The sequence below is a fragment of the Oncorhynchus masou genome, chromosome 13, assembly GCF_036934945.1.
Source record: "Oncorhynchus masou masou isolate Uvic2021 chromosome 13, UVic_Omas_1.1, whole genome shotgun sequence".
NCBI classification, from domain to species: Eukaryota; Metazoa; Chordata; class Actinopteri; order Salmoniformes; family Salmonidae; genus Oncorhynchus; species Oncorhynchus masou.
The window spans coordinates 81589788-81605118 of NC_088224.1; the positions used below are offsets into that span (position 1 = coordinate 81589788).

The window sequence follows — 15331 nt, forward strand, 5'->3', positions numbered from 1 at the left end:
ACATATAAACACCTCAAGTCAAATATTCCATTTATTGATGTAAGAAACACATAAATGACCAGGCCATGGGCTTGGTTAGATTTACTGTTTCATTGTCAAATCATTCATCTACACCAGATGAGAATGTGTAGCTTTAGTCATTCAGTACAGAGATATCAGATATAGACATTATGGTTCTGTGGTGGTGTTTGTGTTTTGTTAAGGAAACTACATGGGGATATGGGGATATTCACCATTAGAATGGGAATACTGTATTCTAGTATCACTGGTAAAACAATGCAGAGGACCAGTGGGCTTCTCTTCGCTGGTCATTTTCCCATTAGTTGAGATTTATTTGTGGAAAGGACTTGAATGGAATGGAAGCCCCAAGAGTGGCTTTACTAACAACCCATGGAAAGGGACTGGAATGGGAGAAGTGTTGCCTAAACTACCAGAGAGAGTTAGAAAGGGGAACCTACATCATACACCCACTACAATGTGCACAGCAGAGCCTTCTCCTAATCAGCTGTTCTCATATGAATAAAGTAAGCAGGATGATGATATACTGTAGACCCAGAACAAGCTGTTAGAGGCCAGACCACACAGTCAATACTCTCACTGTCTCTCTCTACTAGACCACACAGTCAATACTCTCACTGTCTCTCTCTACCAGACCACACAGTCAATACTCTCACTGTCTCTCTCTACCAGACCACACAGTCAATACTCTCACTGTCTCTCTCTACCAGACCACACAGTCAATACTCTCACTGTCTCTCTCTACTAGACCACACAGTCAATACTCTCACTGTCTCTCTCTACTAGACCACACAGTCAATACTCTCACTGTCTCTCTCTACTAGACCACACAGTCAATACTCTCACTGTCTCTCTCTACTAGACCACACAGTCAATACTCTCACTGTCTCTCTCTACCAGACCACACAGTCAATACTCTCACTGTCTCTCTCTACTAGACCACACAGTCAATACTCTCACTGTCTCTCTCTACCAGACCACACAGTCAATACTCTCACTGTCTCTCTCTACCAGACCACACAGTCAATACTCTCACTGTCTCTCTCTACCAGACCACACAGTCAATACTCTCACTGTCTCTCTCTACCAGACCACACAGTCAATACTCTCACTGTCTCTCTCTACTAGACCACACAGTCAATACTCTCACTGTCTCTCTCTACCAGACCACACAGTCAATACTCTCACTGTCTCTCTCTACCAGACCACACAGGCAATACTCTCACTGTCTCTCTCTACCAGACCACACAGTCAATACTATCACTGTCTCTCTCTACCAGACCACACAGTCAATACTCTCACTGTCTCTCTCTACCAGACCACACAGTCAATACTCTCACTGTCTCTCTCTACCAGACCACACAGTCAATACTCTCACTGTCTCTCTCTACTAGACCACACAGTCAATACTCTCACTGTCTCTCTCTACCAGACCACACAGTCAATACTCTCACGGTCTCTCTCTACTAGACCACACAGTCAATACTCTCACTGTCTCTCTCTACCAGACCACACAGTCAATACTCTCACTGTCTCTCTCTACCAGGCCACACAGTCAATACTCTCACTGTCTCTCTCTACCAGACCACACAGTCAATACTCTCACTGTCTCTCTCTACTAGACCACACAGTCAATACTCTCACTGTCTCTCTCTACTAGACCACACAGTCAATACTCTCACTGTCTCTCTCTACTAGACCACACAGTCAATACTCTCACTGTCTCTCTCTACTAGACCACACAGTCAATACTCTCACTGTCTCTCTCTACTAGACCACACAGTCAATACTCTCACTGTCTCTCTCTACCAGACCACACAGTCAATACTCTCACTGTCTCTCTCTACTAGACCACACAGTCAGTACTCTCACTGTCTCTCTCTACTAGACCACACAGTCAATACTCTCACTGTCTCTCTCTACTAGACCACACAGTCAATACTCTCACTGTCTCTCTCTACCAGACCACACAGTCAATACTCTCACTGTCTCTCTCTACCAGACCACACAGTCAATACTCTCACTGTCTCTCTCTACTAGACCACACAGTCAATACTCTCACTGTCTCTCTCTACCAGACCTCACAGTCAATACTCTCACTGTCTCTCTCTACTAGACCACACAGTCAATACTCTCACTGTCTCTCTCTACCAGACCACACAGTCAATACTCTCACTGTCTCTCTCTACCAGACCACACAGTCAATACTCTCACTGTCTCTCTCTACTAGACCACAGTCAATACTCTCACGGTCTCTCTCTACTAGACCACACAGTCAATACTCTCACTGTCTCTCTCTACTAGACCACACAGTCAATACTCTCACTGTCTCTCTCTACTAGACCACACAGTCAATATTCTCACTGTCTCTCTCTACCAGACCACACAGTCAATACTCTCACTGTCTCTCTCTACTAGACCACACAGTCAATACTCTCACTGTCTCTCTCTACTAGACCACACAGTCAATACTCTCACTGCCTCTCTCTACCAGACCACACAGTCAATACTCTCACTGTCTCTCTCTACTAGACCACACAGTCAATACTCTCACTGTCTCTCTCTACTAGACCACACAGTCAATACTCTCACTGTCTCTCTCTACTAGACCACACAGTCAATACTCTCACTGTCTCTCTCTACCAGACCACAGATTCAATACTCTCACTGTCTCTCTCTACCAGATCACAGAGTCAATACTCTCACTGTCTCTCTCTACCAGACCACACAGTCAATACTCTCACTGCCTCTCTCTACCAGACCACACAGTCAATACTCTCACTGTCTCTACCAGACCACACAGTCAATACTCTCACTGTCTCTCTCTACCAGACCACACAGTCAATACTCTCACTGTCTCTCTCTACCAGACCACACAGTCAATACTCTCACTGTCTCTCTCTACCAGACCACACAGTCAATACTCTCACTGTCTCTCTCTACTAGACCACACAGTCAATACTCTCACTGTCTCTCTCTACTAGACCACACAGTCAATACTCTCACTGTCTCTCTCTACTAGACCACACAGTCAATACTTTCACTGTCTCTCTCTACTAGACCACACAGTCAATACTCTCACTGCCTCTCTCTACCAGACCTCAGAGTCAATACTCTCACTGTCTCTCTCTACCAGACCACACAGTCAATACTCTCACTGTCTCTCTCTACCAGACCACACAGTCAATACTCTCACTGTCTCTCTCTACTAGACCACACAGTCAATACTCTCACTGTCTCTCTCTACTAGACCACACAGTCAATACTCTCACTGTCTCTCTCTACTAGACCACACAGTCAATACTCTCACTGTCTCTCTCTACTAGACCACACAGTCAATACTCTCACTGTCTCTCTCTACTAGACCACACAGTCAATACTCTCACTGTCTCTCTCTACTAGACCACACAGTCAATACTCTCACTGTCTCTCTCTACTAGACCACACAGTCAATACTCTCACTGTCTCTCTCTACTAGACCACACAGTCAATACTCTCACTGTCTCTCTCTACCAGACCACACAGTCAATACTCTCACTGTCTCTCTCTACCAGACCACACAGTCAATACTCTCACTGTCTCTCTCTACTAGACCACACAGTCAATACTCTCACTGTCTCTCTCTACCAGACCACACAGTCAATACTCTCACTGTCTCTCTCTACTAGACCACACAGTCAATACTCTCACTGTCTCTCTCTACTAGACCACACAGTCAATACTCTCACTGTCTCTCTCTACTAGACCTCAGAGTCAATACTCTCACTGTCTCTCTCTACTAGACCACACAGTCAATACTCTCACTGTCTCTCTCTACTAGACCTCAGAGTCAATACTCTCACTGTCTCTCTCTACTAGACCACACAGTCAATACTCTCACTGTCTCTCTCTACTAGACCACACAGTCAATACTCTCACTGTCTCTCTCTACTAGACCTCAGAGTCAATACTCTCACTGTCTCTCTCTACCAGACCACACAGTCAATACTCTCACTGTCTCTCTCTACCAGACCACACAGTCAATACTCTCACTGTCTCTCTCTACTAGACCACACAGTCAATACTCTCACTGTCTCTCTCTACCAGACCACACAGTCAATACTCTCACTGTCTCTCTCTACCAGACCACACAGTCAATACTCTCACTGTCTCTCTCTACCAGACCACACAGTCAATACTCTCACTGTCTCTCTCTACTAGACCACACAGTCAATACTCTCACTGTCTCTCTCTACCAGACCACACAGTCAATACTCTCACTGTATCTCTCTACCAGGCCACACAGTCAATACTCTCACTGTCTCTCTCTACCAGACCACACAGTCAATACTCTCACTGTCTCTCTCTACTAGACCACACAGTCAATACTCTCACTGTCTCTCTCTACCAGGCCACACAGTCAATACTCTCACTGTCTCTCTCTACCAGACCACACAGTCAATACTCTCACTGTATCTCTCTACCAGACCACACAGTCAATACTCTCACTGTCTCTCTCTACTAGACCACACAGTCAATACTCTCACTGTCTCTACCAGACCACACAGTCAATACTCTCACTGTCTCTCTCTACTAGACCACACAGTCAATACTCTCACTGTCTCTCTCTACTAGACCACACAGTCAATACTCTCACTGTCTCTCTCTACCAGACCACACAGTCAATACTCTCACTGTCTCTCTCTACTAGACCACACAGTCAATACTCTCACTGTCTCTCTCTACTAGACCACACAGTCAATACTCTCACTGTCTCTCTCTACCAGACCACACAGTCAATACTCTCACTGTCTCTCTCTACCAGACCACACAGTCAATACTCTCACTGTCTCTCTCTACCAGACCACACAGTCAATACTCTCACTGTCTCTCTCTACCAGACCACACAGTCAATACTCTCACTGTCTCTCTCTACTAGACCACACAGTCAATACTCTCACTGTCTCTCTCTCTACCAGTCTCTCTCTACCAGACCACACAGTCAATACTCTCACTGTCTCTCTCTACCAGACCACACAGTCAATACTCTCACTGTCTCTCTCTACCAGACCACACAGTCAATACTCTCACTGTCTCTCTCTACTAGACCACACAGTCAATACTCTCACTGTCTCTCTCTACTAGACCACACAGTCAATACTCTCACTGTCTCTCTCTACTAGACCACACAGTCAATACTCTCACTGTCTCTCTCTACTAGACCACACAGTCAATACTCTCACTGTCTCTCTCTACTAGACCACACAGTCAATACTCTCACTGTCTCTCTCTACCAGACCACACAGTCAATACTCTCACTGTCTCTCTCTCTCTCTCTACTACCAGACCACACAGTCAATACTCTCACTGTCTCTCTCTACCAGACCACACAGTCAATACTCTCACTGTCTCTCTCTACCAGACCACACAGTCAATACTCTCACTGTCTCTCTCTACCAGACCACACAGTCAATACTCTCACTGTCTCTCTCTACCAGACCACACAGTCAATACTCTCACTGTCTCTCTCTACCAGACCACACAGTCAATACTCTCACTGTCTCTCTCTACTAGACCACACAGTCAATACTGTCTCTCTACTGTCTCTCTCTACCAGACCACACAGTCAATACTCTCACACTACCAGACCACACAGTCAATACTCTCTCTACTACCAGACCACACAGTCAATACTCTCACTGTCTCTCTCTACCAGACCACACAGTCAATACTCTCACTGTCTCTCTCTACCAGACCACACAGTCAATACTCTCACTGTCTCTCTCTACCAGACCACACAGTCAATACTCTCACTGTCTCTCTCTACTAGACCACACAGTCAATACTCTCACTGTCTCTCTCTACCAGACCACACAGTCAATACTCTCACTGTCTCTCTCTACTAGACCACACAGTCAATACTCTCACTGTCTCTCTCTACCAGACCACACAGTCAATACTCTCACTGTCTCTCTCTACCAGACCACACAGTCAATACTCTCACTGTCTCTCTCTACTAGACCACACAGTCAATACTCTCACTGTCTCTCTCTACCAGACCACACAGTCAATACTCTCACTGTCTCTCTCTACCAGACCACACAGTCAATACTCTCACTGTCTCACTGTCTCTACCAGACCACACAGTCAATACTCTCACTGTCTCTCTCTACTAGACCACACAGTCAATACTCTCACTGTCTCTCTCTACCAGACCACACAGTCAATACTCTCACTGTCTCTCTCTACTAGACCACACAGTCAATACTCTCACTGTCTACTAGACCACACAGTCAATACTCTCAGACCACACAGTCAATACTCTCACTGTCTCTCTCTACCAGACCACACAGTCAATACTCTCACTGTCTCTCTCTACTAGACCACACAGTCAATACTCTCACTGTCTCTCTCTACTAGACCACACAGTCAATACTCTCACTGTCTCTCTCTACCAGACCACACAGTCAATACTCTCACTGTCTCTCTCTACCAGACCACACAGTCAATACTCTCACTGTCTCTCTCTACTAGACCACACAGTCAATACCACTGGACCACACAGTCAATACTCTCACTGTCTCTCTCTACCAGACCACACAGTCAATACTCTCACTGTCTCTCTCTACTAGACCACACAGTCAATACTCTCACTGTCTCTACCAGACCACACAGTCTACCAGACCACACAGTCAATACTCTCACTGTCTCTCTCTACCAGACCACACAGTCAATACTCTCACTGTCTCTCTCTACTAGACCACACAGTCAATACTCTCACTGTCTCTCTCTACCAGGCCACACAGTCAATACTCTCACTGTCTCTCTCTACCAGACCACACAGTCAATACTCTCACTGTATCTCTCTACCAGACCACACAGTCAATACTCTCACTGTCTCTCTCTACTAGACCACACAGTCAATACTCTCACTGTCTCTACCAGACCACACAGTCAATACTCTCACTGTCTCTCTCTACTAGACCACACAGTCAATACTCTCACTGTCTCTCTCTACTAGACCACACAGTCAATACTCTCACTGTCTCTCTCTACCAGACCACACAGTCAATACTCTCACTGTCTCTCTCTACTAGACCACACAGTCAATACTCTCACTGTCTCTCTCTACTAGACCACACAGTCAATACTCTCACTGTCTCTCTCTACCAGACCACACAGTCAATACTCTCACTGTCTCTCTCTACCAGACCACACAGTCAATACTCTCACTGTCTCTCTCTACCAGACCACACAGTCAATACTCTCACTGTCTCTCTCTACCAGACCACACAGTCAATACTCTCACTGTCTCTCTCTACTAGACCACACAGTCAATACTCTCACTGTCTCTCTCTACCAGACCACACAGTCAATACTCTCACTGTCTCTCTCTACCAGACCACACAGTCAATACTCTCACTGTCTCTCTCTACCAGACCACACAGTCAATACTCTCACTGTCTCTCTCTACTAGACCACACAGTCAATACTCTCACTGTCTCTCTCTACTAGACCACACAGTCAATACTCTCACTGTCTCTCTCTACTAGACCACACAGTCAATACTCTCACTGTCTCTCTCTACTAGACCACACAGTCAATACTCTCACTGTCTCTCTCTACTAGACCACACAGTCAATATCACTGTCTCTCTCACTGTCTCTCTCTACCAGACCACACAGTCAATACTCTCACTGTCTCTCTCTACTAGACCACACAGTCAATACTCTCACTGTCTCTCTCTACCAGACCACACAGTCAATACTCTCACTGTCTCTCTCTACCAGACCACACAGTCAATACTCTCACTGTCTCTCTCTACCAGACCACACAGTCAATACTCTCACTGTCTCTCTCTACCAGACCACACAGTCAATACTCTCACTGTCTCTCTCTACCAGACCACACAGTCAATACTCTCACTGTCTCTCTCTACTAGACCACACAGTCAATACTCTCACTGTCTCTCTCTACCAGACCACACAGTCAATACTCTCACTGTCTCTCTCTACTAGACCACACAGTCAATACTCTCACTGTCTCTCTCTACCAGACCACACAGTCAATACTCTCACTGTCTCTCTCTACCAGACCACACAGTCAATACTCTCACTGTCTCTCTCTACCAGACCACACAGTCAATACTCTCACTGTCTCTCTCTACCAGACCACACAGTCAATACTCTCACTGTCTCTCTCTACAGACCACACAGTCAATACTCTCACTGTCTCTCTCTACTAGACCACACAGTCAATACTCTCACTGTCTCTCTCTACTAGACCACACAGTCAATACTCTCACTGTCTCTCTCTACCAGACCACACAGTCAATACTCTCACTGTCTCTCTCTACCAGACCACACAGTCAATACTCTCACTGTCTCTCTCTACCAGACCACACAGTCAATACTCTCACTGTCTCTCTCTCTAGACCACACAGTCAATACCACTGGACCACACAGTCAATACTCTCACTGTCTCTCTCTACCAGACCACACAGTCAATACTCTCACTGTCTCTCTCTACCAGACCACACAGTCAATACTCTCACTGTCTCTCTCTACCAGACCACACAGTCAATACTCTCACTGTCTCTCTCTACCAGGCCACACAGTCAATACTCTCACTGTCTCTCTCTACCAGACCACACAGTCAATACTCTCACTGTCTCTCTCTACCAGACCACACAGTCAATACTCTCACTGTCTCTCTCTACCAGACCACACAGTCAATACTCTCACTGTCTCTCTCTACCAGACCACACAGTCAATACTCTCACTGTCTCTCTCTACCAGACCACACAGTCAATACTCTCACTGTCTCTCTCTACCAGACCACACAGTCAATACTCTCACTGTCTCTCTCTACCAGACCACACAGTCAATACTCTCACTGTCTCTCTCTACCAGACCACACAGTCAATACTCTCACTGTCTCTCTCTACCAGACCACACAGTCAATACTCTCACTGTCTCTCTCTACCAGACCACACAGTCAATACTCTCACTGTCTCTCTCTACCAGTCTCTCTCTACCAGACCACACAGTCAATACTCTCACTGTCTCTCTCTACTAGACCACAGTCAATACTCTCACTGTCTCTCTCTACCAGACCACACAGTCAATACTCTCACTGTCTCTCTCTACCAGACCACACAGTCAATACTCTCACTGTCTCTCTCTACCAGGCCACACAGTCAATACTCTCACTGTCTCTCTCTACTAGACCACAGTCAATACTCTCACTGTCTCTCTCTACCAGACCACACAGTCAATACTCTCACTGTCTCTCTCTACCAGACCACACAGTCAATACTCTCACTGTCTCTCTCTACCAGACCACACAGTCAATACTCTCACTGTCTCTCTCTACTAGACCACACAGTCAACACTCTCACTGTCTCTCTCTACTAGACCACACACTCAAAACTCTCACTGTCTCTCTCTACCAGGCCACACAGTCAATACTCTCACTGTCTCTCTCTACCAGGCCACACAGTCAATACTCTCACTGTCTCTCTCTACTAGACCACACAGTCAATACTCTCACTGTCTCTCTCTACCAGACCACACAGTCAATACTCTCACTGTCTCTCTCTACCAGACCACACAGTCAATACTCTCACTGTCTCTCTCTACCAGACCACACAGTCAATACTCTCACTGTCTCTCTCTACTAGACCACACAGTCAATACTCTCACTGTCTCTCTCTACTAGACCACACAGTCAATACTCTCACTGTCTCTCTCTACCAGACCACACAGTCAATACTCTCACTGTCTCTCTCTACCAGACCACACAGTCAATACTCTCACTGTCTCAATACTCTCACTGTCTCTCTCTACCAGACCACACAGTCAATACTCTCACTGTCTCTCTCTACTAGACCACACAGTCAATACTCTCACTGTCTCTCTCTACCAGACCACACAGTCAATACTCTCACTGTCTCTCTCTACCAGACCACACAGTCAATACTCTCACTGTCTCTCTCTACCAGACCACACAGTCAATACTCTCACTGTCTCTCTCTACTCAGACCACACAGTCAATACTCTCACTGTCTCTCTCTACCAGACCACACAGTCAATACTCTCACTGTCTCTCTCTACCAGACACAGTCAATACTCTCACTGTCTCTCTCTACTAGACCACACAGTCAATACTCTCACTGTCTCTCTCTACTAGACCACACAGTCAATACTCTCACTGTCTCTCTCTACCAGACCACACAGTCAATACTCTCACTGTCTCTCTCTACCAGACCACACAGTCAATACTCTCACTGTCTCTCTCTACCAGACCACACAGTCAATACTCTCACTGTCTCTCTCTACCACTGGACCACACAGTCAATACTCTCACTGTCTCTCTCTACCAGACCACACAGTCAATACTCTCACTGTCTCTCTCTACCAGACCACACAGTCAATACTCTCACTGTCTCTCTCTACCAGACCACACAGTCAATACTCTCACTGTCTCTCTCTACTAGACCACACAGTCAATACTCTCACTGTCTCTCTCTACCAGACCACACAGTCAATACTCTCACTGTCTCTCTCTACCAGACCACACAGTCAATACTCTCACTGTCTCTCTCTACTAGACCACACAGTCAATACTCTCACTGTCTCTCTCTACCAGACCACACAGTCAATACTCTCACTGTCTCTCTCTACCAGACCACACAGTCAATACTCTCACTGTCTCTCTCTACTAGACCACACAGTCAATACTCTCACTGTCTCTCTCTACCAGACCACACAGTCAATACTCTCACTGTCTCTCTCTACCAGACCACACAGTCAATACTCTCACTGTCTCTCTCTACCAGACCACACAGTCAATACTCTCACTGTCTCTCTCTACTAGACCACACAGTCAATACTCTCACTGTCTCTCTCTACCAGACCACACAGTCAATCTCTACTAGACCACACAGTCAATACTCTCACTGTCTCTCTCTACCAGACCACACAGTCAATACTCTCACTGTCTCTCTCTACTAGACCACACAGTCAATACTCTCACTGTCTCTCTCTACCAGACCACACAGTCAATACTCTCACTGTCTCTCTCTACTAGACCACACAGTCAATACTCTCACTGTCTCTCTCTACCAGACCACACAGTCAATACTCTCACTGTCTCTCTCTACCAGACCACACAGTCAATACTCTCACTGTCTCTCTCTACCAGACCACACAGTCAATACTCTCACTGTCTCTCTCTACCAGACCACACAGTCAATACTCTCACTGTCTCTCTCTACCAGACCACACAGTCAATACTCTCACTGTCTCTCTCTACTAGACCACACAGTCAATACTCTCACTGTCTCTCTCTACCAGACCACACAGTCAATACTCTCACTGTCTCTCTCTACTAGACCACACAGTCAATACTCTCACTGTCTCTCTCTACCAGACCACACAGTCAATACTCTCACTGTCTCTCTCAATCTACCAGACCACACAGTCAATACTCTCACTGTCTCTCTCTACCAGACCACACAGTCAATACTCTCACTGTCTCTCTCTACCAGACCACACAGTCAATACTCTCACTGTCTCTCTCTACCAGACCACACAGTCAATACTCTCACTGTCTCTCTCTACCAGACCACACAGTCAATACTCTCACTGTCTCTCTCTACTAGACCACACAGTCAATACTCTCACTGTCTCTCTCTACTAGACCACACAGTCAATACTCTCACTGTCTCTCTCTACCAGACCACACAGTCAATACTCTCACTGTCTCTCTCTACTAGACCACACAGTCAATACTCTCACTGTCTCTCTCTACCAGACCACACAGTCAATACTCTCACTGTCTCTCTCTACCAGACCACACAGTCAATACTCTCACTGTCTCTCTGTCTACCAGACCACACAGTCAATACTCTCACTGTCTCTCTCTACCAGGCCACACAGTCAATACTCTCACTGTCTCTCTCTACCAGACCACACAGTCAATACTCTCACTGTCTCTCTCTACCAGACCACACAGTCAATACTCTCACTGTCTCTCTCTACCAGACCACACAGTCAATACTCTCACTGTCTCTCTCTACTAGACCACACAGTCAATACTCTCACTGTCTCTCTCTACTAGACCACACAGTCAATACTCTCACTGTCTCTCTCTACCAGACCACACAGTCAATACTCTCACTGTCTCTCTCTACCAGACCACACAGTCAATACTCTCACTGTCTCTCTCTACCAGACCACACAGTCAATACTCTCACTGTCTCTCTCTACCTAGACCACACAGTCAATACTCTCACTGTCTCTCTCTACCAGACCACACAGTCAATACTCTCACTGTCTCTCTCTACTAGACCACACAGTCAATACTCTCACTGTCTCTCTCTACTAGACCACACAGTCAATACTCTCACTGTCTCTCTCTACCAGACCACACAGTCAATACTCTCACTGTCTCTCTCTACCAGACCACACAGTCAATACTCTCACTGTCTCTCTCTACCAGACCACACAGTCAATACTCTCACTGTCTCTCTCTACTAGACCACACAGTCAATACTCTCACTGTCTCTCTCTACCAGACCACACAGTCAATACTCTCACTGTCTCTCTCTACCAGACCACACAGTCAATACTCTCACTGTCTCTCTCTACCAGACCACACAGTCAATACTCTCACTGTCTCTCTCTACCAGACCACACAGTCAATACTCTCACTGTCTCTCTCTACCAGACCACACAGTCAATACTCTCACTGTCTCTCTCTACCAGACCACACAGTCAATACTCTCACTGTCTCAATACTCTACTAGACCACACAGTCAATACTCTCACTGTCTCTCTCTACCAGACCACACAGTCAATACTCTCACTGTCTCTCTCTACCAGACCACACAGTCAATACTCTCACTGTCTCTCTCTACTAGACCACACAGTCAATACTCTCACTGTCTCTCTCTACCAGACCACACAGTCAATACTCTCACTGTCTCTCTCTACCAGACCACACAGTCAATACTCTCACTGTCTCTCTCTACCAGACCACACAGTCAATACTCTCACTGTCTCTCTCTACCAGACCACACAGTCAATACTCTCACTGTCTCTCTCTACCAGACCACACAGTCAATACTCTCACTGTCTCTCTCTACTAGACCACACAGTCAGGAATATGTTTTTCTCCTATAAATATCAACATCATATAAATCTTAATCATGTTACAAATGTAACCAAATAGAAGGATTCCTTTCTGTTTTCCATAATAATCACATACAGCCTTGTGATGGTTACAGCATGCCAATGCACATACAGCCTGCTTATGGGCTTGTTGTGGAGTATGAGGGCAGGCCTAAGCAGCCAGTGAATGAGAGTTTACAGACCTACACACACTCTAACACACACACAATCCTCCGAGCTCCTATTAATCAGACTTAGCATGTTTTTCTCTCCCAGCGCTAATATGAGCCCTATGAACAGCAGCAGGCCTCTCCAATCCCTATGAACCACTCTACACGGGTTCCTGGCCCACAACAGACCCCCCAGTGGGCAGGGGGCTACACTGCTCTCTGGTCCCCTCCCCCCAACTCCCTCTGATCACAACACAGATAGAGCCTGACACACACAAACACACACACGCCCCAGCACTGCATGGCTTCCTATCCCCCACACAGTTGTGACCCAGACAGGTTTAGAGCTGACCTCTCCCTCCTGGTTCCAGGTCCACCACTGTGATCACAGCAGCATGGTAGAGGTAGGGTTACCTCATTAAAGGCTTAGACACATCTGAATGGAGGTGAGTGAGGGTGAGGGTGTGTATCTTTATGGGTGTGCGTGCTGAATGTGGTCTTGTGTAGGTGTATGGGTGGGTGTGTGCGAGTGCTTGTGCTCGTGTGTGTGATACAGCGTTTCCTCCTTGGTCCGACACACAGATACCCTCTTCCCCTGGAACCTTTTGAAGTAAGGATTATCTGCATTTTACAGCATGTGATAGGTGGGGAAGGATCATTACTCTGAGTGACAGCGTTATGTTTCAGTGGGAGCCGTTTGAGGCAGACAGATTAGATAAGGTTTCTGATTGGCTGGGGAAGATTTATGGCCAGAGAGTGACAGTTAACATTCACCTTGTGTTTTTATGGCATAGTTGTCCATATGCAAGGCCCTCAGGAGACTCTAAAACCTCATTAGTCAAGAGATAGAGGAGAGGAGAGGAGAGGAGAGGAGAGGAGAGGAGAGGAGAGGAGAGGAGAGGAGAGGAGAGGAGAGGAGAGGAGAGGAGAGGAGAGGAGAGGAGAGGAGAGAGGCTCACCTTCATCTTCCTTCAACCTGGTTGGAGAATAAACACTTTTCAACATCTGTTTTGTTTTTCTTAAAATTGTGTTTTTGTTTAGTTGTTCATGTTTCTTTTTAATATGTGCTCCTGAGGAGACATGGGTAAACACAGACGCTTTGAACAACGTCATGCTGAGAGTACTGTTGTAAAGTGTCTGGGTGTAATGATGTACATCATGATGTACTGTTGAAAAGTGTCTGGGTGTAATGATGTACATCATGATGTACTGTTGAAAAGTGTCTGGGTGTAATGATGTACGTCATGCTGAGAGTACTGTTGAAAAGTGTCTGGGTGTAATGATACATCATGCATCTGTTGAAAAGTGTCTGGGTGTAATGATGTACATCATGATGTACTGTTGAAAAGTGTCTGGGTGTAATGATGTACATGCTGATGATGTACTGTTGAAAATGATGTCTGTTGAAAAGTGTCTGGTGTAATGATGTACATCATGATGTACTGTTGAAAAGTGTCTGGGTGTAATGATGTACATCATGATGTACTGTTGAAAAGTGTCTGGGTGTAATGATGTACGTCATGCTGAGAGTACTGTTGAAAAGTGTCTGGGTGTAATGATGTACATCATGATGTACTGTTGAAAAGTGTCTGGGTGTAATGATGTACATCATGATGTACTGTTGAAAAGTGTTTGGGTGTAATGATGTACGTCATGCTGAGAGTACTGTTGAAAAGTGTCTGGGTGTAATGATGTACATCATGATGTACTGTTGAAAAGTGTCTGGGTGTAATGATGTACATCATGATGTACTGTTGAAAAGTGTCTGGGTGTAATGATGTACGTCATGCTGAGAGTACTGTTGAAAAGTGTCTGGGTGTAATGATGTACATCATGATGTACTGTTGAAAAGTGTCTGGGTGTAATGATGTACATCATGATGTACTGTTGAAAAGTGTCTGGGTGTAATGATGTACATCATGATGTACTGTTGAAAAGTGTCTGGGTGTAATGATGTACTACATGTTTGTTGTTGCTATTCATTGGTTG

At 45.8% G+C, this 15331-nt stretch overlaps 1 protein-coding gene across 1 annotated transcript in view; it reads left to right on the plus strand.

The window, feature by feature from the left end:
* Positions 1-15331, plus strand: part of LOC135553133 (roundabout homolog 1-like) — a 331155-nt gene that overhangs the window by 214126 nt on the left and 101698 nt on the right. The window lies entirely within an intron of this gene.